Source organism: Rousettus aegyptiacus, unplaced genomic scaffold (assembly GCF_014176215.1).
Source record: "Rousettus aegyptiacus isolate mRouAeg1 unplaced genomic scaffold, mRouAeg1.p scaffold_m13_p_9, whole genome shotgun sequence".
In the NCBI taxonomy this organism is placed as follows: domain Eukaryota; kingdom Metazoa; phylum Chordata; class Mammalia; order Chiroptera; family Pteropodidae; genus Rousettus; species Rousettus aegyptiacus.
Genome location: NW_023416312.1, coordinates 92,863,634 through 92,888,121, shown reverse-complemented (window position 1 = coordinate 92,888,121; position 24,488 = coordinate 92,863,634). Strand labels below are relative to the sequence as shown.

Sequence of the window (24,488 nt, the reverse complement as noted above, 5' to 3'; positions counted from 1 at the left end):
GAACATTTTTCTCCCTCTGAGGAAGCAGACCAGTCAGTCTTCCAGAGTTTGTTGGTTTTAGGTTATCACCCTTATTGACATGCTAAATTTAGGTTTAATCTCAAAGACATTTTTGCTCTGAGTTTGACTGCTTCTGTAATGCTAACTTCCATGGTATTTAGCTACTCAATCTCTGGCAGTGTTTCAGCATGTGTTTTTACTGGGCTAAATTAAGTTGCAATGAACTTCAAATAAAAAAAGAAATAAAAGTTAACGATTTTTTTCTACTGGCTCTGTGGTCATCAAACTCAATATAAGGAACCAGACAAGGCTGTTATGAATTATAGGATATTAATGAGGACTAAAATTAAGGAAATTCGTCACAAACAATACCAGTAGCTTGCCATTCAATGATATTCTATTTATTAAGCATTCTAGTTTTACCTTTGTGTGGGAAATTTTAATTTTCTGAACAAACATAAAAATTTGAAAACCCTTTAAAAAGAACTAGATAGAATGATGATTGATAGATTGATAGATGACAGATAGATGATAGATAAATGATGATGATAGATGATAGATAGATAGATAGATAGATAGATAGATAGATAGATAGATAGATGATAGATATCTGTATCTTTGTGTGGTGGAGGGAGGAAAATGGGTTTGGGGAAGGAACCAATCTGTTACTACCAGCATAATATGACATTCTTACTATAAGAGAGTCAAGGATGAATATATACATCTATTCATAGATCTATAACAAACTGGACGAATGATGATGATACTTGCTGCTTTACTCTTTTAATCATAAATGCTAACATTCTTTAACTTTGCACATTGCCACAGTTCATTAAATTAAATAAAATGCAAATTGATATCCCTATAAAGTGAATGCAAGAATGTGTTCAAGGTTAGACTATCTTGCTGAGAAAGTGTACAATTGCAGAATTCAAGTAACGACAAAGAAATGGTAATGATACCTTCTGTTATATAAGATGAAAGATGTGATGTCAACCATTTGCAGAGATCTTTTTTTTCCTCCTCTAAGCCAATGGAACCAAATGCTTCTGAAAACGCCTTTTTGACATTCCAGAGGAATGAATACAGAGTTTTCCAAAAAAAATGCAGATGAAACAAAGAGCAATGAGTACACCAATATCCATCTGAAACAGAGGACAAGCTTGCTGTTATTAAGTCTAGGCAATAAGACAGATAAGGATGTCATGTAATTCATCAACGAATGTGACAAAAGAACAGTATGTAAAAATAAGAAGTAAACTAACCTTCCCCTCTCCTGGTTTTTCCTCCTCTATGCCTGGCTGCTCCTACACTGACTCATTTTCTTCCACTTAAACATGAAATGCTACAATTTCTCATTATGCAGTCCTAGATCCTCCTGTCTTTGACTATTGATTCTTCTTAGACCATTCATTCCATTCCTATGGCTTCAGTAATCATCCATACGCAGCTAACTCCCCCAAGTGTAACTCCAGTTCAGCTATTTCTTCTGAACTTCATAAAGTCTCTGTTTCCTAAATATCTCTACTTGGGTACCTCAAAGGCATATCAAATTAAACATGTCCAAAACTAAACTCATGATCTTTTTCTCACCTGTTCCTCTAGCAACCTTATCTCAGTAAATGACGCCACCACCTATGCATTTGCACAGTCAAAAACCTAAGGTTCGTCCTTTCTTTTTTGTTTTTTTTTTTTAATTTTTTAATATTTTAATTACAGTTGACATGCGGTATTTCAGATATGAGTTTCAGATGTACAACATAGTGATTAGAGATTTATTACCTTATAAAGTGGTCACCCCAATAAGTCTGGTACCTACCTGACACTATGTATAGATATTACAATATTACTGACTATATTCCCTATACTGTACTTTACATCCTTGTGACTATTTTTATAACTGCTAATTAGAACTTTTTAATTCTTTAATCCTTTTTCACATATCCTCCCAAACCCTGTCCCATCTCGCAACCATCAATTTGTGGTTTTAACTTTTTATTTTGAAATTACTTCAAACTTTGCTAAAGTTGTAAAAACAGAATGCTCATATATTCTAAAGACTTGTTTTCACTTAACAACAGTCCAATTATCAAATTCAAGAAGTTTAACACTATTATCTATTGTACAAGCTTTATTCCTGTTTTTTTTAAATTTATTTTTCAATTACAATTGACATTCAATATTATATTAGTTTTGGGTGTACAACATAGTGATTAGACATTTATACAACTTATGAAGTGATAACCCCAATAAACCTAATACCCATCTAACACCATACATAGTTATTACAATATTATTGACTAGATTCTCTGTGCTGTACTTTATATTCCCTTGTGTATTTTTTTTTTGTAACTGACAATTTGTACTTCTTAATCCTTTTCATCTAGGCTTATCCTTGATGCTTCAATCTCATTTATATCAACAGGTCATTAATGGCAGAAGCACGGTTTGAGCAAATACATTGACTTCAAGTCTAGTATTACTTCACTATTTCACAGAGTAACAAGGACCCTGAAGAGTCTAACAAGCAAACATTTCATAAATTTAAATCTATCAGATGTATTTGCTCTATATTTAGTCACAAGTATTTGTTCATAATTCATTCCCAGGGGGAGAAAAAGGAAATATGTGCTAAAATAGAATTGTGAAAACTAGGCAATATTCCCAGAGAGCTAATTAAAAAATGTTCGAAGTTCATAATTATGTCCCACTTTGAGCTAGATTTTTTTATTATGATGTTATAGGATGTTGAGTGAGACTTTTCTTATTATCCCAGAATGACAACTTGGAGCCTAGGGCTGAGGACAAAGAGGTACTAGCTACCGTATCTTCTTAAAATACTTGCCAAGGATTGTGGCCAGACACAGCCATAAAAGCTTACTAAATTTATCAAGTGGTAATATGTCCTGTCCTGGTACTTCCAACTGTCATCCCCGAATCTTTTCTGTCCTTAGCTTCTCACAATGTTTAAGAGATCTGAAGAAGGAAAAGCAAAGGAATCAAAATCAAGAACAGTTGTTGCAAGGGTGATTGGGCTTGTGTGCAGGCATTAGCTAACCAGAATGGACTCCAGCCTTGGCGCAGAATTGGGGTCCTGGGGGATCTTGCTAGACCAGACATTGTCCCTATATTTTCTAGATCATGTAGGATATGGGGCTGGGGGCTGAGCAAGTGGCTGCAGAGGAGCACTAGTGGGGCAGGGGCTGAGGGAAGAGATACCCGGTGAGTGGTTACTTGCCAATGAACCAAGAATTATTTCAATATTTCAACAGTGTTTCTCAAAGGTGTGTGTGTGTGGGGGGGGAGACATTGACATTGGGGTATAACTATTCTTCTGGGACTATTCATGCATTGTTCTAGATTCCCATCCTTTTGCATATTACATTTAATGTCTCTGGTCCCTGGATACTAAGTGCTGTCTCAGTTACCCTGAGACAATAGTGTATTTACACATTTTTAAAAGTTTCCTGGGTAGTAGGAAAGTTCTGTGCTACACAGGTTGAGGACCACTTCCTTATTGTCCACACTAGAGAACTATGCAAATAAACAAATCCACTGAGCTCCTGCAAAACTAAAACATAGGCCCACAAGGGAGCTAGCAATTCAATGCTTTTCTTACAGAGAATCTTGATGGTCAGGAGGAGATAACAGAGAAACAGCAATAACCAATAACAAAAAAAAGGAATACAATCACAATCCCAGCCAGGAAGTAAAGAGAGATTTGCTCATGTGTCCATTTCCCTCACTTTCAGTCCACCTCAACACACTGGGAGACTTAGGCTTTGAAGAAGGAGGAGAGAAGAAGTATCTCCTTCTGACCCTGTCTTGCCACACCTAAATTACAAGGGTTCCAGTTTAAGACTATGCTAAAGGGGAAAGGAAAGGAAAAATGCATGTTAAATAGAAGTTGAGACTGAAACTGTAAACTCACCATATATTTGACTCCCTTAGAAATTTATCTTTGAGTGGTGATTATACAATGCAATATACATATGATGTATTATTGAATTGTACACTTGAAACCTATATAATTTTATTAACAAATGTTACCCCAATAAATTTTTTAAAATAAAGTAAAAGAAAAGAAAAAGTAATCATTAACTGGACCAAGTTTTAATGACCAGAAGTAACCAGATACTTACAGAATCTGTCCAAGACATCATTATGGTAGGAAAAAGGGAATCAATAGAGCATGGTTGAAGGCAGTGACTGGAGAAAAAATGAATTTGTTTCATGTTTATATCCCACTGAATACAGACTCCACAAAAATCTGATCATAATACATCCCTGTCATTTGTGTGTTCCTCTAATTTGGCTCTTTTTCTTTATATGTGAATACACAGTTGTTGGGTCAAAGTTTGATTGAAACTAATGATTTATAACTTTTGAGAGGCTACCATTTTTCTTTTCTCTAAATTATGTTGTTTATGGGACCTATGCATCAGTACATTTGATTTTCTGTTTTCCTCTCATTTTATTAATAAGGACAAAATAAAGTAAATGTAAAACATTCAAATAATGGTACAATAAACCCTGATATTCACTAATAATTGCAACACTTTTCAAATTGAACTGATGTCTGGTTTAGGATACCACTATGCAACAGCTCAAAATACATAGTACAGAGCTCGTTTCTTGGCTCTTCTATAACAACTCAAAATTTGATATATGATAGACAGTTTAGGGATTTAAGAGTAGAATGTGCTAAAGTGTTAATGAAGCAACAGTTGAGCTATGACATGTGAATGTCATGTACTGTTAATAGTGCACCTACCAGCATGTTATGAGGGGAGAAAACAAGAACCCCACATGCTCTGCTTTATCAGCCATCTTCACACAAGGCCTTTATTCTTATAAATTAATATTTGAATCTCCTTAGTATACAATCTCCACCCTTCAAAGAGAACATAGAATATTGGTCACTTAAATTTTAAAGCTTTTAAGTTTTTTTTTAACTTTCTGGTAAATGGACCCCATTATGGATCTGATTCAAACTATAGACCCTCTCCTCAAAAGAATGAAGATATGTACCATTTTAATTACAGTTGCAATTCTGGGATCAGCTCCCAGATTATTCAATGACCCTGGGTAGGACAGATTTTATCTACAAAGATAACAAACAGCATTGGTATTTATCCCATAGTGAATGCTCTTACAATGTGAGGTTGATGCTCTGCCATTGAGAATTTAGAGCTATGTTCCCTCCCTTTAAATCTGGGCAGATCTTTGGAATGGAGCAAAAAATGAATTTGGACCCCTACTTCACACCACATAATAAATTAACTTAAAATTAATCAAAGACCTAAATTTAATAGGCAAAACTGTAAAACTTTTAGAAGAAAACATAGTTGTAAGTATTTGTGAACTTGGGTTAGGCAAGGTTTCTTGACAACTAAAGTACAAGCAACCAAAGAACAATACATGAGGCTTCATCAAATTCAAAGATTTCTGCTATATCAATTTAAATTTTTGAGAAACCTTCAGACTGTTTTTCATAGTGGCCGTACCAATTTGCAGTCCCTCCAACAGCATATAAGAGTTCCCTTTTCTCCACATCCTCACCAACATTTATTGTTCTTTGATTTAATGATAATAGCCATTCTGACAGGTATGATGTGCTATCTCATTGTGGTTTTAATTTGCATTTCTCTGATGATTAGTTACCTTGGCATCTTTTCATATGTCTATTGGACATCTGTATGTCCTCTTTGGAGAAATATCTGTTCAGGTCTTCTGCCCATTTTTTAATTGGATTGTTTGTTTTTTGTCATTGAGTTGTATTAGTTTTTTATATGTTTTGGATATTAACCTCTTATCAGATGTATCATAAGTAAATATCTTCTCTCATTCAGTCGTCTTTTTGTTTTGTTGATGGTTTCCTCTGCTGTACAAAACTTTTTAGTTTAACATAGTCCCATTTGTTTATTTTTTCTTTTGTGTCCCTTGCCTGAAGAGATCTATCTGAAAAGAAATTACTGTTAGTAATATCCGAGAATTTACTGCCTATGTTTTCTTCTAGAAGTTTTATTGTTTTGAGTCTTACATTTAAGTCTTTAATCATTTTGAGTCTATTCTTGTATACGGAATGAGAAGATAGTCTGTTGTTTTTTTTTTTTTTGCATTTATGTGTCCAATATTTTAGCACCATTTATTGAACACTCTTATGTTCATGGCAGCACAATTTAGAATAGCCAAGATATGGAAGTAAACTAAATGCCCATCAACAGATGAATGGATAAAGAAGTTATGGTTTACATATACAATGGAATATTACTCAGCCATAAAAAATGAAATCCTACTATTTGCAATGACATGGTTGGACTTAGAGGTTATTATGCTGAGTGAAATAAGTCAGACAGAAAAAGATAAATACCATGTGATTTCATTTATATGAAATATCTAAGAAACAAAAAGAACAAATTAATCAAAATCAGACTTACAAATATAAAGGACGATCTGGTGACAGGCAGAGGGAAGGGAGTTTGGGGGACTGGGAGAATAGGATGAAGGGTTAAAGAAGTAGAAATTAGTAGTGGATAGATGGTTAGGGGGATGGGGAGCATGGCATAGGGAATGCAGTTAGCATTAATGTAATGGCTGGGTGGAGAACCAGAGGAGAGAAAGAGCAATTAAGGGGATCACTTTATAAACTATATAAATGTCTGACTAATGTACTGTATACTAATAATAAAATCAAATGAAAAAAAAGATTTCTGCTTTAAAGGATACCATCAAGAAAGTGAAAAGAATTCCCAGATAATGGGAGAAACAATTGGCAAATCATGGATCTTATAAGGACCTAGTATCTAGACTATATAAAATATTCTTACAACTTAATAAAAAGACAAATAGCCTAATTTTCTTAATAGGCAAAGAATTTAAATAGATATTTCTCCAAAGATATACAAACAACCAATAAGCACAAGAAAAAATTTCAACATAAACTGCCATCATAAAAATGCAAATAAAAACCATAGGATCATACCAGTTCATACCCACTAATATCAAGAATACAGATGATAAGTATTGATGAGAATGTAAAGAAATTAGAACTATTGCACACTGCTGGTGAGAATGTAAAATGGCACAGCTACTTTGGAAAACATTTTATAAGAAAAAAAATAAAGTCCAAAAAGTAGAAATAAAAATATAATAAAGAACAGAAATAAGTAAAATAGAAAAAAATTATTATAGAGAGGATCAACAATCAATAGTTTAGTTTTAGAAAATAAACACTAAGACAAATTTCTGGAGACATTGATTTTTTAATGAAGTCATTAATAATAACTATCAAGAACAAGAAGGAGACAAATTCTACAGATAAAGTGATATTTTGATTAATTTTATGCCAATATATTTTTAAAAATAAATAAAATGAAAAATTTAGAAAAACACAAAAATAATACAGGTTAAGAAAACATTGAAAACCAAATATTCCTTATATAATCAAAGATATTGACTTGTCAGTCTACTAAATAGTAAAGAAAGAAATAATTCCAATCTTCTGCAAACTCTTCTAGAAAATAGAAACTTAGTAAAAGGCACACATTCCAACTCTTTTTGTGTGCCTAGCATACTATAAATGCCAACTCCTAATATGGTAAGGAGAAAGAAAAAATTATGTCAGTTTCACTAATTAATGTAATGTAAAGATCACAAGCAAAATATTAGCAAAGTAAATGAAGTAATATATAGAAAGGTTAATAACACATCACATCTAAGTTGCATTTATCACAGAAATGCAAGGTTGCTCTATTATTCAAAATTCAAATCATGTAAATCAACATATTAACATATCAACAGATAAAAATATCAGGATGGGGAGTAAGGCATAGGGAATGCAGTTAGCATTAATATATTGGCTAGGTGGAACACCAGAGGAGAGAAAGAACAATTAGGGGGATCATTTTATAAACTATATACACATCTAAGCAATATAATGTATACATGAAACTGATAAAATAAAATAAACTTAGATCCTTTCAGTAGATGAAGGAAAAACATTTGGTAAAATTCAACATCCACTCATGATTTAAAAATAAATAAATAACCTTCTCAGCAAGGTAGGAATATAATAAAATCCCCTTAGTCTGACAAAGGCATGTTTAAACAACCAAGTAAACATACATTTATTGGTGAAATGTTGAACCTCTTGCTCTCTGTGAAGAAGGTTAAGTCAAGGCTGCCTAATATTATCACTTATAGTCAACATCGTATTGGGTGTTCCAGGCAGTGCAGAAAAGCAACCAAAAAAAAGGATTCGAAGGAAGAGAGGAATGTAAGAAAAGGTTCAAATTTGTGACACTTTTATATTTAGAGAATCCTAGTGAATCTACAGATAAATTATTAGAATTAATGAGAGTATTGCAAGGTCATGAGAAAAAATCAATATTCAAAAATTAATTGTATCCTCCCCTCTTCCCTTCTCCTCTTTTCCCTGTATGCATGTAGCAGAATTCTACACAAACTGCAGCTACACATCAAAGTTAATGAATCATTTCACAAACCAAATGGAGGGTGAAGAATGTAAGACACATTATACACTATTCCATTTAAATAAAGTGCAACAACTGGCAAAACTAAGCTATATACTTAGGAGTGCAAACATAGGAACATAAAAACAAAAATATTATACATATGGATTTTTCTAAATGTATATATTACAATCAAAGAACAAAAATATCTCAAAACAATGTATGCATGATGCAGAGTACCAATGATAAAGACACCCTTTCACATTTGGCTCTGTATATTTCTGTGTTGTTTAATCTACTATGAAGAAAATACAGTTTTCATGTATCACGTATGTAATTTATTTTTAAATATCACACAATTTTTTTTAGGCAAGGCAACCCCTGGTTGGCCTCACAGATTGCAAGGACCTTGTCAGCTTACAATCTCTTATTTTTTATTTTTTACACCTACAGCACTTGGTCTTCCTGGGTGGTCTCTCATCCAAGTACTACCAAGCCTGACCCTGCTTAGCTTCCAAGATCAGACAGGATTGGGCTTGTTCAGGGTGGCATGGCCATAGACTTCAACACAATTTTTATAAACTGAAAAATTATCTAAAAATCGTTTGAATAAATTTTAAGTGGTAAAGAGTATTTCAGAATAAGAGGAGATAACAGTCTATAGAGGCAAAAAAATAAAAAAAAATTGAAATAACTGAATGCCTTCAGGTAGTTTGATGTAGCTGGGGAAAAAGGTACCTACGTAGGAATGAATCTGAGCTCTCTAGAATCTGATCTCTGAAGAGCTAGCTTTGTAACTATTTAAATGTGGTTTGAGGTCACACACTGAATCATATGGCAGTATTCTTTTTATTTTGACCCTGGTGCATAGACTATGACCCAAACCCCATCAGAGCTGGTAATAAATTCCACAATTATTAGCAATTCTAACTACAGAGAGCCAAAGAATTGATGAAGCCAGGAGGAAAGGTTTGCCCTTTAACCAGAAGCTATACATTCAAGTCACCTTCAAGGCAATTTTCTGGGGCAAACCACTGCCCATGCATTTATATATGGCTAATGAGTAGTGAAACACCCTTTTGAATGTTCAGAGACCCTTTTCATTTGCACACAATTAGGATAAAACTGGAATGTGCAGATTAACATTGAATGACATTTTTCCTTTATCTTTTTCCTGTCACATCATGCATGAAAACCAAAGGTCTCCCTGCTATAATAGGGTCTAATTTGCTTAATACCTAAATTTATAAACTGGATTTTTTTTCCCTTCTGAGAATTTACCATGGTTTCTGAGCTCTTGAGTAATATTGGAGAGTGTTAATGCAACAAATTGCTTATGTAAACAGCATTCACAGCAGAAGATTGGTAGGGAAATTTCAGTTCAGAGGAGGAAGTATGAAAGGTAAATAGTAAATGTTTAATGTGGCAGTTGAACTTTAAAAGATATTTGTATCCTGAGGGTAAAGGCAGTGGACAAACTTTCTAAATAGTTTTAGCTTTAAGTCAGCTTGCAAATTAGTATGGATGGGAATGGGTATCTGAAGACATCTTGCTGAGGAGCGATATGGAAGCATACAAGTGGTGGCTTGTTTGTAGAAGGTAAATGATAGGAACTGTGATATCGAATTTTTCATTCTCCCTGTGTGAGCAGTCTATGGTAGTGAAGAGGAAATCTCTGCAAAAAAGAATGTCAGATCCCAGGGATATTGCCGTGAACAAATCAACACATACCTCTCTGCCTCAGTGTCTTCACCTGTAAAAATGGGCATGATAATAATAATGCTTACTTCACAGGGCTATGATGAGGTTTGAAGAAAACATGTAGTGCCCTTCGAATGGTGCCTGGCTCATAGCAAGATTTCATTCTTTTTTATGATCAAATAATATTCTACCTCTTCTTTATTTATTCACCCATTGATGGACACCCAGGCTGCTTCTATATCTTGGTATCTTGGCTATTGTAGATAATGCTGTAGTGAATATAGGGATGCATGTGTCCCTTTAAAGTAGTGTTTTGGATTTCTTTGGATAAATACCCAGAAGTGGGATGACTGGGTCCTTCTTTGTCTCTTGTTATAGCCTTTTTTGTTAAAATTTATTTTGCCTGGTATAAGTATTGTAACCTAGCTTTTGTTTGTCTGTTTGTTTCTATTTGCAGGAAACATCTTTGTTCATTCCTTTACTTTCAGTCTGTGTCTTTTGATCTGAAGTAAGACTCTTGTAGGCAACATATATTATATTCTTGTTATCTTATACATTCACTTACCCTATGTAATTTGATTAGAGCATTTAATCCTATTACATTTAAAATATTGATAGATATGTATTTGTTGCCATTTTATTATTCATATTTTTTATCCTTTTTCCCCTGCTTTTTAAAGAAGTCCCTCTAACATTTCTTGAAATACTGGCTTGGTGGTGATGAATTCCTTTAGCTTTTTCTTGTCTGGGAAGCTCTTCATCTATCTTTCAATTCTAAATGATACATGGATGTATCTAGAGGATATTGTGTTGAGTGGATTAAATCAGACAGAGAAAGACAAATGTCATATGATTTCACTTATACATGGAATCTAAAGAATAAAACAAATGAACAAACAAAACAGAAACAAACTCATAGATACAGAGAATATTTTGATGATTGGCAAAAGGTAGGATATAGGGGGCTGGGTGAAAAGGGGAAGGGATTAAGAAGCACAAACTGGCAGTTACAAAATAGTCATAGTGATGTAAATTATAGCATAAGGAATATAGTCAATAATATTGTAATAACTATGTATGGTCCCTAGTGGATACTACATTTGTCAGGGTGATCACATAAAAGTTATAGAAATGTCTAATCACTATGTTGTGTACCTGAAACTAATAAAAATTGTATGTCGACCGCAATTGAAAACTAGAAATATAAATAAATAAATAAATATATATATATATATATACATATATTTTAAATGATGTCTGGCACATTGTAGGTGTTCATTCAGTTATCATCATTAGTGTTTGAACATATATTATGATATATAAAATGAAATAATTTTTAAGTCATAGAAAGATAGAATTACTTTTTTTAATGGCTCCTTAAGCATGATTTCATATGTGATTCTAGTTAATTGTGCATTTAATGATTCATTTCTGTAATCTGCTCTGCATCTGCCCTTTTTACTGCTGCCAACTCATGCACACTGAGGCCATGAGTTTCATTTAAGGAGCTTCATGAATCCCCCCGTGGAACTCCTGTAAGCCTCCAGCCTCCTTTTTACATTTGTGTTCTTTGAACCACTTCATGTCATCTCAAACTATCTCTGTATCATTGACAATGGAGCTGGCCTGCAATCCTTTAGGAAGCTGCCATTGTTATAAGTGTTCTCTCAGCAACCCATGACTCAAAAGAAGGCTGCAGTGCCATAAGCTACAACTCCGTCATGGCTCCTGAGGGGAGAACTGCCCGCTGGACCCATGCCCTCACTACTCCTCACTCCTCCACACTCACGCCCAATAGTCCAAGGGGACAAAGTACTTCAGTTCTTCTTGAATGGAGAGCGGATGTGGAAGCCAATTTGATAAACACTGAGTGACAGGCAGGGTCAAATGATGAAGTGAAGACTGTATTCTGAGAGTGATGGCGAGCCACAGAAAGATTTTCAGAACACTGAGCAACATCTGCAATGATTTAAAACTTTCAAACAACTCTCTTCCAAAATGGAGGTCTTCAAACTGTGTCTCAAGGTCAAAATCCAGCCCTTTGCCAGTTTTTATATAGCACTTGAGGGAAGAATGGTCTGGGACCTTGTCAATTCCTCTAACAGTTGGTAGAGATCCCCCTAAATATGCCACATATTTAACTCCCTTTATGTAGCAAGGACTGGCAATGTGGAGAGGAGCTGTTCATGACTGGGTCACCATCACTGCTCTGTAAACTCTAGCATAGGGGATTGGCAAACTCCTATAAAAGGCCAGGTAGTAAATATGCTAGGCTTTGTAGGGCTAACACATAAAACATGGGTGTCATATAAACATTTAATTTTAAAATATCTTAGTTTTTGAGCCATACATAAACTGGGCAGGATTTGGTCCATAGTTGTCCAACCCTTGTTCTGGCAGAATCATTTGGGGATGGGAGTGAGAGAGAGCCAAGTTGCTCTTTCTATTACTTTAGGCCAGGTGAGTGGTCTAAAGCTCTGGTTATATGACAGAGACCAAAATCTTCATGGTGCTTGCCTTCACAGAGTTTACAGACTAGGCACATGCCTGGCACATAAAGGAGGTCCTTATACCTAGTAGCAACTCCAGCCCCTTGAGGGTATATGTTTATGTCATTTTCCCTGCACATCACAAATCCAGCAGCTCTTTGAAAGTATCTCTTACACTTACCCATTGTACTAAAATTAACTGTTTTCATGCCTGCATACCCAATAGATGAAAACTTCTGATGAGCTAAAGAGCATGTTTTATTTATCTTTTTATTCTTAGTGCCTGGCTCTGCTTGCCCCAGCACTCAATAAATGCTTGTCAGGATGAATGAAATTGAACTGCTTTTTATCATGTTATTTGGGTGCCTTTTTAGGTGACCACTTTTCCTCTTGCTAGATTTAACTGTGTTGTAAGACTGAATTTAAAGCCTTCACATTTGAGAATGGAAGGGGGCGTATTTTCACTGCAGTTGACATCATCATAAGGTCTAAAAAATAATCTTTGCGACATCCTATATTTTCAGCAAGAGTTTGAAGCAAACTATTGTTTTCCTTTTCTTCAAGAAAAACTCTACCTAACCACAATTTTCTTGTTGGTTTCACCAGGAGGTTGTTTGTTTGCACACTCCTCTTGTGAGATCGATCATGTCTAACATCTTTTTGATTCTTTATTACTTCATAAAGGGAAGGGACAGCTTGTTCTTGTGTTTGCTGTCCTGTCTTTGTGCACTGTGGGTAAAACTGAATACACAGAGAGTGACTACTAAAATGCCCATCCGGATGGCCGAAGCTGACACTTGTCTTCTATTTGAGCAGATCTGAAGCTGAACGTGTGTCCCAGTCAGCACGAAAAATGCAAAAGCTTTCAAAAGCATACTCTATTTTTATCACTGTAAAAGGAATGCAGTTTATAATAGAAAATTTGAGAATAATAGAAAGATGGAAAATAAGAGAGGATCCCTACCATCTAAATACATCTATTGTAACTTTTTTTTGCTCAAGTTTAAGCTTTACATGCCTCTGTTTCTTTGCCTATAAAATGGAGTTATAACACTACATACTGAAGGGTAGCAGAATATGCCACCCCAAAATATGCCATTTTGGCATATCAATTATTTGGGGCTGTAGGCACTTGAAAACAGCAAATGCAAGGAGAGGCTTTTTCTGAACTCCCCTTATCTGCCCAAAGTCATAGACCCTCTCTCTGGGAATTTCATAAACATGGGAACATTGATTTTTTTTTATCACAGGGGAGGAAGCTAGAAGTCAACATTACACCTAGGCACACTTTGTCACAAACCATCATACGTCCCATCTATTCTTCTAAGGTTCTAGTCATCTTTCCTAAAAATCATATACTCTTCCTAGAAAGACCTATATTTCCCTCCTCTGTCCCTATTAAGATGGTGTTAATCCTGAATTCTAAAGCCATCTCTTTGAGTTACTCATTTTTCCTGGGCCTATCCCATGTATACCTGTGGTACACCTGTTAATAAATTTCTGTTTGTTTTTCTCTGTCAATCTGTCTTTTACTACAGGGAATCTCAGTCAAAAACTCAGAAGGATAAAAAGACAATTATTTGTTCTCCCCTATACTATCTTGCAGTGATGAATATCAAAAGAATTAATATTATATATATGTATATATATACATATATACATATATATACATATGTGTGTGTGCATATAATGCAGTGATGAATATCAAAAGAATTAATATTATATATATGTATATATATATACATATGTGTGTGTGCATATAATGCATAGAAGAGTTTCTCTCACATAGTATGTGCTCGACAAATGTTAGACAAATAGTGTTTGCCATTAAAATACTTTAGTTAATACAATCAGGACCCAAAGTCTCTGACATATTATTACTATTGGCAATAGTATAGGATATTCTACATAAAAGAACCTCTAATTCTTGCCCATTTTATAAAATAACCTGGTCAGTCTACAAAATCCATAAATATTATTTGAAATTTTAACTGACACCATACAATCACAGTTGCCAAAACAGCCTAAAAAAGTACATTTATGAAATATTGACAGCCAACATCCATGTTTTCAATTATACCTGCATGACTCTACAACCACTTACAGAGAGAGCATGCTTAGAAATTGTCAAAAGAAGTCTTTATTTGAGCTAAGCTTCAAATAAGTGATTGACTATTTGAATATTTATGGAACCAAATCTGAATATTCAATTCCACAGTAGTCCATCACAGTTGCTATGGTAATATCATAATAATTTACACTGTTGCCATAATATTCTTTCATTTCCTTGAATTTCAAAAGGTTGGCAATCATTGCTCATCATTTATTAACCTCATTAATGGTGGCACTTTTTTAAAATTCTATATGCTGTTTGTTCACCCACCCCCCTTTTACTTACTGTTCCATTTCAGGGATGGCTTTCTTAATAGGTAAAGTAGTCAGTGGAGAAGAGTTATGCAGTAAAACTGTGTCTGTGAATGCAAAGTGTAATGAATAGATGGTAACTACCTGGGTGAGAACCACATAAATGAAGAAAGGTAGGCAATGACACCGGAATCCCTAGCGATAAATTATCAGTTGACCTGACATGTCAGTTCTCACGAGAAACATAAATATTCCACACATGAGTGAAATAACGAAAGGAAATTTAACTTTGAGTGGTGAACACACAATGTAATATGTGTGTGTGTGTGTATGTGTGTGTGTGTATAGTATGTTATATATATAACATACTGTTGAATCATACACTGATATTTATTTTATTTTATTATTTTATATTTCAATATAATTTAATATAAATTATTTATTATACTAATTTTAATTTTAAAAGTTTAAAAAAGAAAAATATGCATGAAAAATAAGTTTATCTTTGTTAAGGCATTAAAGAACTGCAAACTTTAACACAAACTAGATGCAAATTTTTGTATAGCAAAGAGGTAAAAATAGATAATAGATCCTGATGCTGGAGAGCCTGTGAGAAGAAACAGGATTATTTATGGCTAACATCATTATACGTTAATGCAACCCTTGCAGTGGACATTTAGCGATGCAGACCAAGACATAAAATAAACATACTCTTTGTCCAACAATTCTACACATGGAAATTTACTCTAAGTGACCAATCAAAACAAAGAAGTTATATGTTTATTTTATTAAAACATCTATGATCACCTTATTATAAAAAGACTGTAAACAACTTAAATGACCATTTAAAAATTGTTCTCTATTGCAAGAATTGCATTGATATAGCAGAATATTAAGCAATTATCATAAATAGTACATCTGAGAATGATGTAAAAGATTGGAAAATAACTTGAAGTTAATATTTTGTGACATAAGATTGATTTATAATAAACCCTTTACATTTTTAAGAATCAGGTTGAAATTTAAAATTTTTCCAACTTTGCAAGCTTTTATAGTAAACAATTTCCTTCTTAAAATGCGGTAAAGAATAGCTAAAACATCTAATCAGGAATTAAATACCATATTTTTCAAATTTCACTGAGTTGTTACTGTAGTGTTTGATGAATGGTTTCTTGAATTGCTTTTTCCTGTTCCCATACTGAACATGTAGTGGACCTATCAATGCCATGAGTTCAAATTGCTACTGAATTCCCCATACCATTATGTATTTTGCTCAAATTTTCTATTTTTGGACTGAGAAACATGACTGTATTGGACTCTACATTTCCATCACCAACTCAAGCATTTGTTTTCTTTATAGCCCTTTTTTTCCACAGAAAAACTTTATGTTCACCATTTTTAGAAATTTACTGTATAAATAACAATAACCAGGCTGAGTGGAGAGGCTGGGCAGCCATCTTGGCTCACTCACTAAACGACTGGCTTTGATTCATCATCTTCAGGGTGTGCCCGCATCAAATGCACACTTCTGCAACAAAATCCCCTTCACTATATATGATGAACCAAATTTTTATAACTCTTAAAATAACCCAAGCAATCTTGCTCTAGAAACATTTCTTTATACATACTGCTCCCTCTGCTGGGCTGTACCCCCTCCCCCATCAAATCGCTAGTCACCTTTTCACTCAAAGTCAAGCATGACTTTATGAAACCTTGTCTGACAGCTGCAGGAATGGCTAATCCTGGCTGGTGTCATCCCCATGATATTGAGCATGGAGTGAGTACACAGTCAAGTCCTCAACTATGCTTGTTTATGGGAGCTTTTAATGGTGTTAACTATAAAATGTCATGACAGAGCAAAACCAGGGATCTATTTTCAGTTTCAGTTGAAGTTAAAGAAGACTCTTCATGGAAGAGAACCACACGCACTGTGTGATGAGTATTAAAATAATTAATACATATATAATACTTAGAAGAGATTCCCACACATAGTATGTACTCAACAAATATTTGACAACCCTTTTTGATATTGCAGCATTCAGAGAAAAGGGCTGCCAATCCTTAAGTACTCAGATTAGAAGCATGGAGAGCCATGGCATTCATTATGTGGCCATTCCTGGTGTTGGTGAGCAAAGGTTGAGAACTCTCCAAGATCAGTAATTAAGGCAGCTCAAATAAGGTGTGGATATTCCAACACAAACCAGGACTCATGAAACAGAAGAATTAATTTAGAAAGGATGAGAACTCTTCCACTCACCATACTGGAAACCAAAATCAGCCCTCTGCGACCCTTGCGGAGTTTATTATAGATAATTATGTAGACACAAAATTCTCATTCCAAAGTTTGGGCAGTTATTCTCAATAGACCTTCTTGTCATTCTCATGAAGCCTCAAGTTAAATAACCTCTTAAAGTATTTTTATAGAGAAGTATCTGGGTTGAGGAGACCCTACTGGTTACATTCAAGAATCTGGTACCAAAGAGCACAAAACTATGTAAATTACCTCACATACACAAGAACACACCCACACATGTCCTGACAATCATAGATAATAAAAGCCTGTCTAGGTGAGCCTTGTTTTCTGTCTGGATGTGTTACATAGCTTTCCTTGTTCTTTTATATTCTTTAGCAATATCTGGTGCTATTCTCTATGTGCACTTCTAAGACTCAATAATAACAAGTTCTGTACATGTTGATTGACACATCAATTTACCCCTTTAGAATATATTTTATATCAAGAAAAGTACTATTTGTCTCCTATAACTCTAGCAAATATACTGACGTCTAATGCTATAGGCATTCACACGATGAGGGTGAAAGGGAAGACAGGAGAATCATCAGGTTAGAACACATCTATCTTAAGATTCATATTCCTTTGGGGTTCTCTTAGAGACCACATCAATGCCAAGGTTGGCCCCATAAGTACCTTACTCTACCCTCCTTATAAAACTACTGTTTACCTGTGGAAACAAAACCTTTTTTTTTCAGTGCCTGACTGTCAAGTTGACAAAAGCTTATATTTTAAAAATAAATTTACCAAATTCTACAGAAGAACAAAAGAGAATTAAGTTCAGAGAATTAAGTTTAGAAAATATTAACAGGTGAACACACAATGCATATATATATATGCCTTACTGTTGAATTGTACACCTGAAACTTACTGGATTTTGTTAACCAATGTCACCATAAGAAAAAAATAATAGTAATAAAAACAAAAAGAAAAAATGAAAAAATATATCAAAAAAAGGAAAATACGACATCAGATATCTGAAGCAATCACACAATATAAACTTAATTATTTTTCTGAGACTCAAGACAACTTCCATTTTAAGCTCTCAGTTCCTTTGCCTTAAATAAACCCTCTTGGGAATGTTGGGATTTCCCCCTGCCATAGGGTTGCATCTAAGTTCTGGAGTGATAACATCTGGCTAAGGTATTCTAGAGTAGAGGGTGTATCTGGTGCTTGATAGCATTTGTCCATGCAGACAGCCCTTGAGGACTTTGTGGCTTCATGTGGCCCATGGTCACAGTATTGTATGCTGCTCTGAGACCTCCCTTGTTCCATCCATGAGGCTCCTTGAAGTCCGCCAGTAATGCAATATAGTTGCATGCCATACGTCGGCACACAAGACCCTCTCTGCTGCTCTGAGGTAGACACATATCTGTGAGGCTGTCTCTGAGGTCACATGTGTCTAGACATATCACACACCACTCATTCTGTTGGGGTTGGCACCTCCATAGGGCTCTACCCGGGAAACAGAGTATTGACACCCTTGTTCTGGGAGCTGTAGATACCTCCCTCCTCTCTGCCCATGGAGATCTATTTTGGCTTATGGAAAAAAATTTGTTCCTCACCCCCACTCCCAGTCTTGCTCACAATGATGTTTTCCACTCCTATCTTCTTTTTTTCTACATCAGTAGTCTTGTTCGTTCCCTAAGAGTATACATTTTTGGAAACCAAAGCTAAGAAAATTCCATTCTCCGCTTCGTGCCTTGGTAGGTGGCTCTCCTGAATGCTGAAGACAAAAGGACTTATAGCTCCTTCGATTTAGGACTGGAGGTAGAAAGAAAAATAAACTATCGAAAGGGGGAAATGATGGGGTTGATATTATCTTCCCACATTTTTGAAGACTCTTCCAGCCCCAGGGGGCTTGTACAATTTCATAAGCACCTGATTGGCCTTTCTTCCATTTTTTGTGATAGCAGATGAAAAGTTAAATACTCTAAAGGAATTAACTCTTTTAGGCAATGCTGCTGTGAATCTTTCTGTGGAATGATATTTGGGGGGGGGGGGGAGTTGAATAATTACCATCTAATTTTTCTTAATATTTGCTAGTTTTCTTAAAGTGAAGCATATCTTTACATTTATTTGTTGTGAATTACCATTAATAAGCAAGGTTACATATTATAATAGAATTGAGAAAACAGAATTTATTTTTTTATTCCATCTTACTAGACCAGGTCATTAATGAAATTAATGCGTAAGTTAGTAAGTATAACTTTAAGTGATTGTGCTCCACCATGTTTAATCAATTATAAATTTTACTTGCGAGCTCTTTGCTAGGATAAATGTCTACCCTAAAGCTCTTAAGGACTTTATGTGACATATTCATAACTATAAAATCTATTAGCATGTATGCTTTCATTGATTGAATTCACGATAATATCCACCATCTTTATCTTTTTGTTAGGTATGTAAAACTTGATATAATTTCTCTCTTCAGGATACATTTTTATTCTACATTTTCATTGTAAATTTCAGCAGCAAAACGCATGCCACCTGGTGGCTGAAAAAAATATATAACATAATAGATTTCTAAAATACTTCGTGATAAAACTAGTTTCCAAAATATCACTTTGAATGTGTTTCTAAATCAATAGCAAATATATATTTGGGGATAAGCACACCATAGTGGGAAATTTTACAGGTTCAAAACTAGACATTCAATGGAAGCTTTGTCAAAAAGAGACATGTACTGGTAATACTCTCTTTTCATTATTTTTAACCTCTTTCCAGAATTGTTTTGTATTTTCAAATAGTTTACTGCTATTATGTCATATACATTTTATTTAGCAGGAGTCAAATTACTGACATGCAGCATTTCTTGGTCTGGTACACAACTAGAAGACTGGGGGAAATATTTTCTATTCCTTCAGGTAACAAAGGAAGAAAGGTATTAGGCAATGTGGGAGACATTAGTTTCTTCTAGAAATTTTACTAGGGTAGTCCCTAAGTGCCAGATGCCATAGTAGCAGAGGGTAAAGTAGAAGAGAGGGAAATCCAGAGGAAATCCCTCTGAATTGACAATTGGATCTGGCTTCTAGCTTGCAGCCAACTGGTGGTGTGACCTTTGGAAAGTGTTAAACTACTTGATTCACCGAAAATAAGGCACATATGCAAGGCCATCTTTTTAAGGTTGTAGGGGAATTGATTTTGTTTGCTATGGCTATAATTGTGGCCATGGAGGCTTGGAACAATTTTTTTTAAGTTTCTATTTTCTTTAATTGTAGTAAAAGACACATAATATAAACGTTACCCTCTTAAAAATTTTTAAGTATAAAGTTCAGTAGTGTGAACTACATTCACATTGTTGTGTAACAGATCACTAAAGCCTTTTAATCTTGCAAAACTGAAATCCATCAAGCAACACTCCATTCTTTCTTACCCGCTGTCCCTGACAACCAACCATTCTACTTTCTGTTTCCATGGTTCTGACTACTCTGGATACCTTGTATACATGGAATCATACAATATTTGTCATTTTGCAACTGGTTTATTTCACTCATCATAATGTCCTTGAAGTTCATTTATGTTGTAGCATGGGAAAGAATTTCTTTCCTTTTTAAGGCTGAATATGCCATTGTACGTATACCACATTTTGTTTATCCATTCATCAGACAATGGACATTTGGGTTGCTTCTACCTCTTGGATATTATATTACTAATGCTGCAGTGAACATGGGTGTGCAAATATCTCTTTAAGATCTTGATTTCAATTATTTTGGATATATATCCAGATGAGTCATTGCTGGGTCATAAGGTAATTTTATTTTTAATTTTTGAGGAACCCTCCATACTCTTTTCCATAGCATCTGCACCTTTTTACATTCCTAGTAGTGCACATGAGTTTCATTTTCTCCACATCTTCTCCAACATTTGTTGTTTTCGGGATTTTTTTTTGACAGCAGCCATTCTAATGTGTGTGAGGTGATATCTCATTGTGGTTTGGATTTGAGCATCTTTTCATATTTTTCATATGCTTGTTAATCATTTGTTTATATTCTTTGGAGAAATGTCTATTCACATGCTTTGCCCATTTTTTTAAATTGGGTTATCCGTTTTTTTGTTGCTCAGTTGTGAGAGTTCTTTATGTATTTCAGATATTAACCACTCATCAGACACATGATTTGCAATTATTTTCTCTCATTTCATAGGTTGCCTTTTGTTGTTTCCTTTAATGTGCAGACGTTTTTAAGTTGGATGAAGTCCTATTTGTCTGTTTCTCCTTTTGTTGTCCATGCTTTTGATGTCAATGTAATGAAGATTTTCCCCTCTGTTTCCTTCTAGGAGTATTATAGTTTTAGGTCTTATGTTTATTTCTTTAATTAATTTGGAATTAATTTTCATATATGGTGCAAGGTAAGAGTCCAACTTCATCCTTTTGCATGTGGATATCCAGTTTTCAACAATTTGTTGAAGAAACTTTGCCCATTGTGTGGTCCTGCTATGGTTGATGAAGTTCATTTCATAATATATGTGAGGGCTTATTTCTAGGTTTTCTCTTCTGTTCCACTGAAGTATGTGTCTCTTTATGTTAATACCACACTGTTTTAATTACGGTAGCTTTGTAACATGTTTTGAAATCAGGAAGTGTGAGGCCTCCAACTTTGTTCTTCTTTTTCAAGATTGTTTTGGCAATCCCTCCAGCCCTTTGAAATTCCATACAAATTTTAGGATTTTTTTTTCTATTTCTAAAAAGTGCTCAAAACAATATGACATGAAAATCTGCTTTTGATGTGTAGCAGTTTTTTTCTTAATCTCATGGTTCATACTAGCAATGGAAATGAGTTACTTTACACAGTAATTGAACTTCCATTGCTCACATTCTTCACTTCCACTCCTATCTGATCAAAACAGATTCATCTTTCATTTCAAAAGATTTCTAGCACTCATCATTCATACCAGCATGGGCCTATTTTAACCACTTAATCATCCATTTGTAGCCAGGAAATTTCCTGTCAGTGGCTTACATTCTAGATGCATTGTCCCATTTTATTTTATATTTGCGCCCTTTATTTTGATTAGCCAGCTGTTTTTGTTTTTGTTTTCTCCTTGGGCTGGCCCTGTGCATTATCTTCTATACCCTAGCTAGTCACTAATCTTTCACTAACCAATTAACTAATCACAAAACTGCCAAAACTTTCTTAATAAAGATTATATCTCATCATTCTAGCTTTGGCCCTAGGGCACCAGATGCTTTCCCTTCCTGAGAGTATCACAAACTTGGCCTCTACCAGATATGATATCTGAGAGACTCACTGTACTACACAACACAGTCTTCAAATGTGTGGTCAGCTGAACTGAGTAAAGCTTGGCCACTTTCTCAGGACTCAGTTAAATGTGTGCTGCATCTGCCTGCAGCCGGATCCAAAGGCAGACTCTTATTTGTCTATTCTATTCAATGGTGAATGGCTTGAGGTTCCCTTAAGAGGATGAATTTACCAAAGATAATAATGTAATGACTTCCAAATGTGATCAAGAGATTTAGAAAATTCAGTTTGTTGTGGCTTATGAGACCACCCCATGAGTTGTGCAAATGGCATCTTAGTCCATATAGATCAAAGGGTATGACATTGCAGTTATATAGGATGAATATGTCTAGAGATCTAACGTGCAGCATCGTTACTATAGTTAATAATACTGTATTGTACACTGGAAGTTTGCTGAGATTAGATTTGAGGTATTTCCATCACACAAAAAATAATGGTAACTATGTCAGTCGATAAGTTAATTAGCTTGACTATAATAACCATTCCACTATATGTATGTATGTATGTGTGTGTGTATATATATATACACACACATACGTACACGTACATGTTTATCAAATCATCATGTTGTATACCTTAATTATACACAATTTTTATTTTTTAATTTAATTTTTAAGAAAACAATAGAGAAATTCTGAACATCAGAACTGCATCAGGTGTTTAAGAATGTAAATAGATTTTGAAGTGATTTTGGAAAACAATCAAAAAATGCTACTGCAATAAAGATTCATGAGCTTGAATAAGAATCTCTCCCAGCTGCACATATAGACATATTGTGGTAAGGAGGTATAAGGAAATGAGCATGATTCAAGAAACAATAGTGTGCAAGGTGCTTTACATATATGACTTCACTTAATTATTGCCATAAATCTGTGGTGTTGATGTTATTGTTATACTAATTCATATGTGAAGCTACTGAACCCAAAAGAGGCCACACAGAGAGTAAAAGGAATGGCCAAGATTAAAACCCAGGTCTGTAGACTCCCAAATTAGTTCCTTTTCTACCATACTAAGGGTTATATAATAGCTTTATGGGAAAAAGACACTATGGTACCCATATAGCTGAAAGATGACTGAAGAATTTTATATGTGGAGGTCAAATATGAAGCTGACGTTAAACCTTTTGAATATTTGTTTCTTTTAGCTATAAGCTAAAGATTTCCAAGATGAATATTTTTATTATAAACATATACTCATCTGGCTTGAGAATTTCTCGGCTAAGCTCATCAAATTCATGACAGGTAACTTGTTCGGGAGGTAAAGTATTATAGTCATTCATTCTTGTAAAGGCTGTGAGGTCTGTACCGCCATCATGCTCTAAGAGTATAGGAATCTAACTTTAACTCATTTATAATTATTATTACTATGACAAGAACATGTTTAAATCTCTCAGCGAATTACTAGTGGTAGCAGTTTTACTCTTTAACATTAAGCAGCAGTTAAGGAATCATATTAGTTATTCTGGCAATCTGTTTTAATACTAATTAGCTAATAAGGTAATTAGCAAAGTAAGAAATACATTACTACTATGCTGTATTATAATTTAGCTGAAACTGCATATGCAGATGCATAATGTGGAATTTCTAAAAATTCCATTTAGAAAATTTAGCAGTATATTTAAGTATTTCTCATTCACAGGCAACCAGCTGTGATGGAGGAAGCTGTATTTAAATAGTTAGTCAAAATTGAAGGTGCCAGCAGATTTCAAACAGAACACGTGAAAAGGAACTTTTTATAAACTTTGTTTTCCTTCTTGGCGTGGATGATCACAACACACCAAAATTGAGGTGTTAGGCTTATTTTATCATCTATGTGTATTTAAAAGTTATGTGGTGCACTCTTTTCTAAGTGCAGAACTGTCTGATAATATTTACTGAAAGTCCTCTTGCACCTTTACCAAACACTATTA

At 34.5% G+C, this 24,488-nt stretch overlaps 1 long non-coding RNA gene and 1 pseudogene across 1 annotated transcript in view; both read right to left on the bottom strand.

Annotated features, from left to right (window-relative positions):
• Window positions 1-24,488, bottom strand: part of LOC107501758 — a 92,442-nt gene that overhangs the window by 49,409 nt on the left and 18,545 nt on the right. The gene's annotated exons all lie outside the window — the stretch shown is intronic.
• Window positions 8,919-9,036, bottom strand: LOC118608576 (annotated as a pseudogene).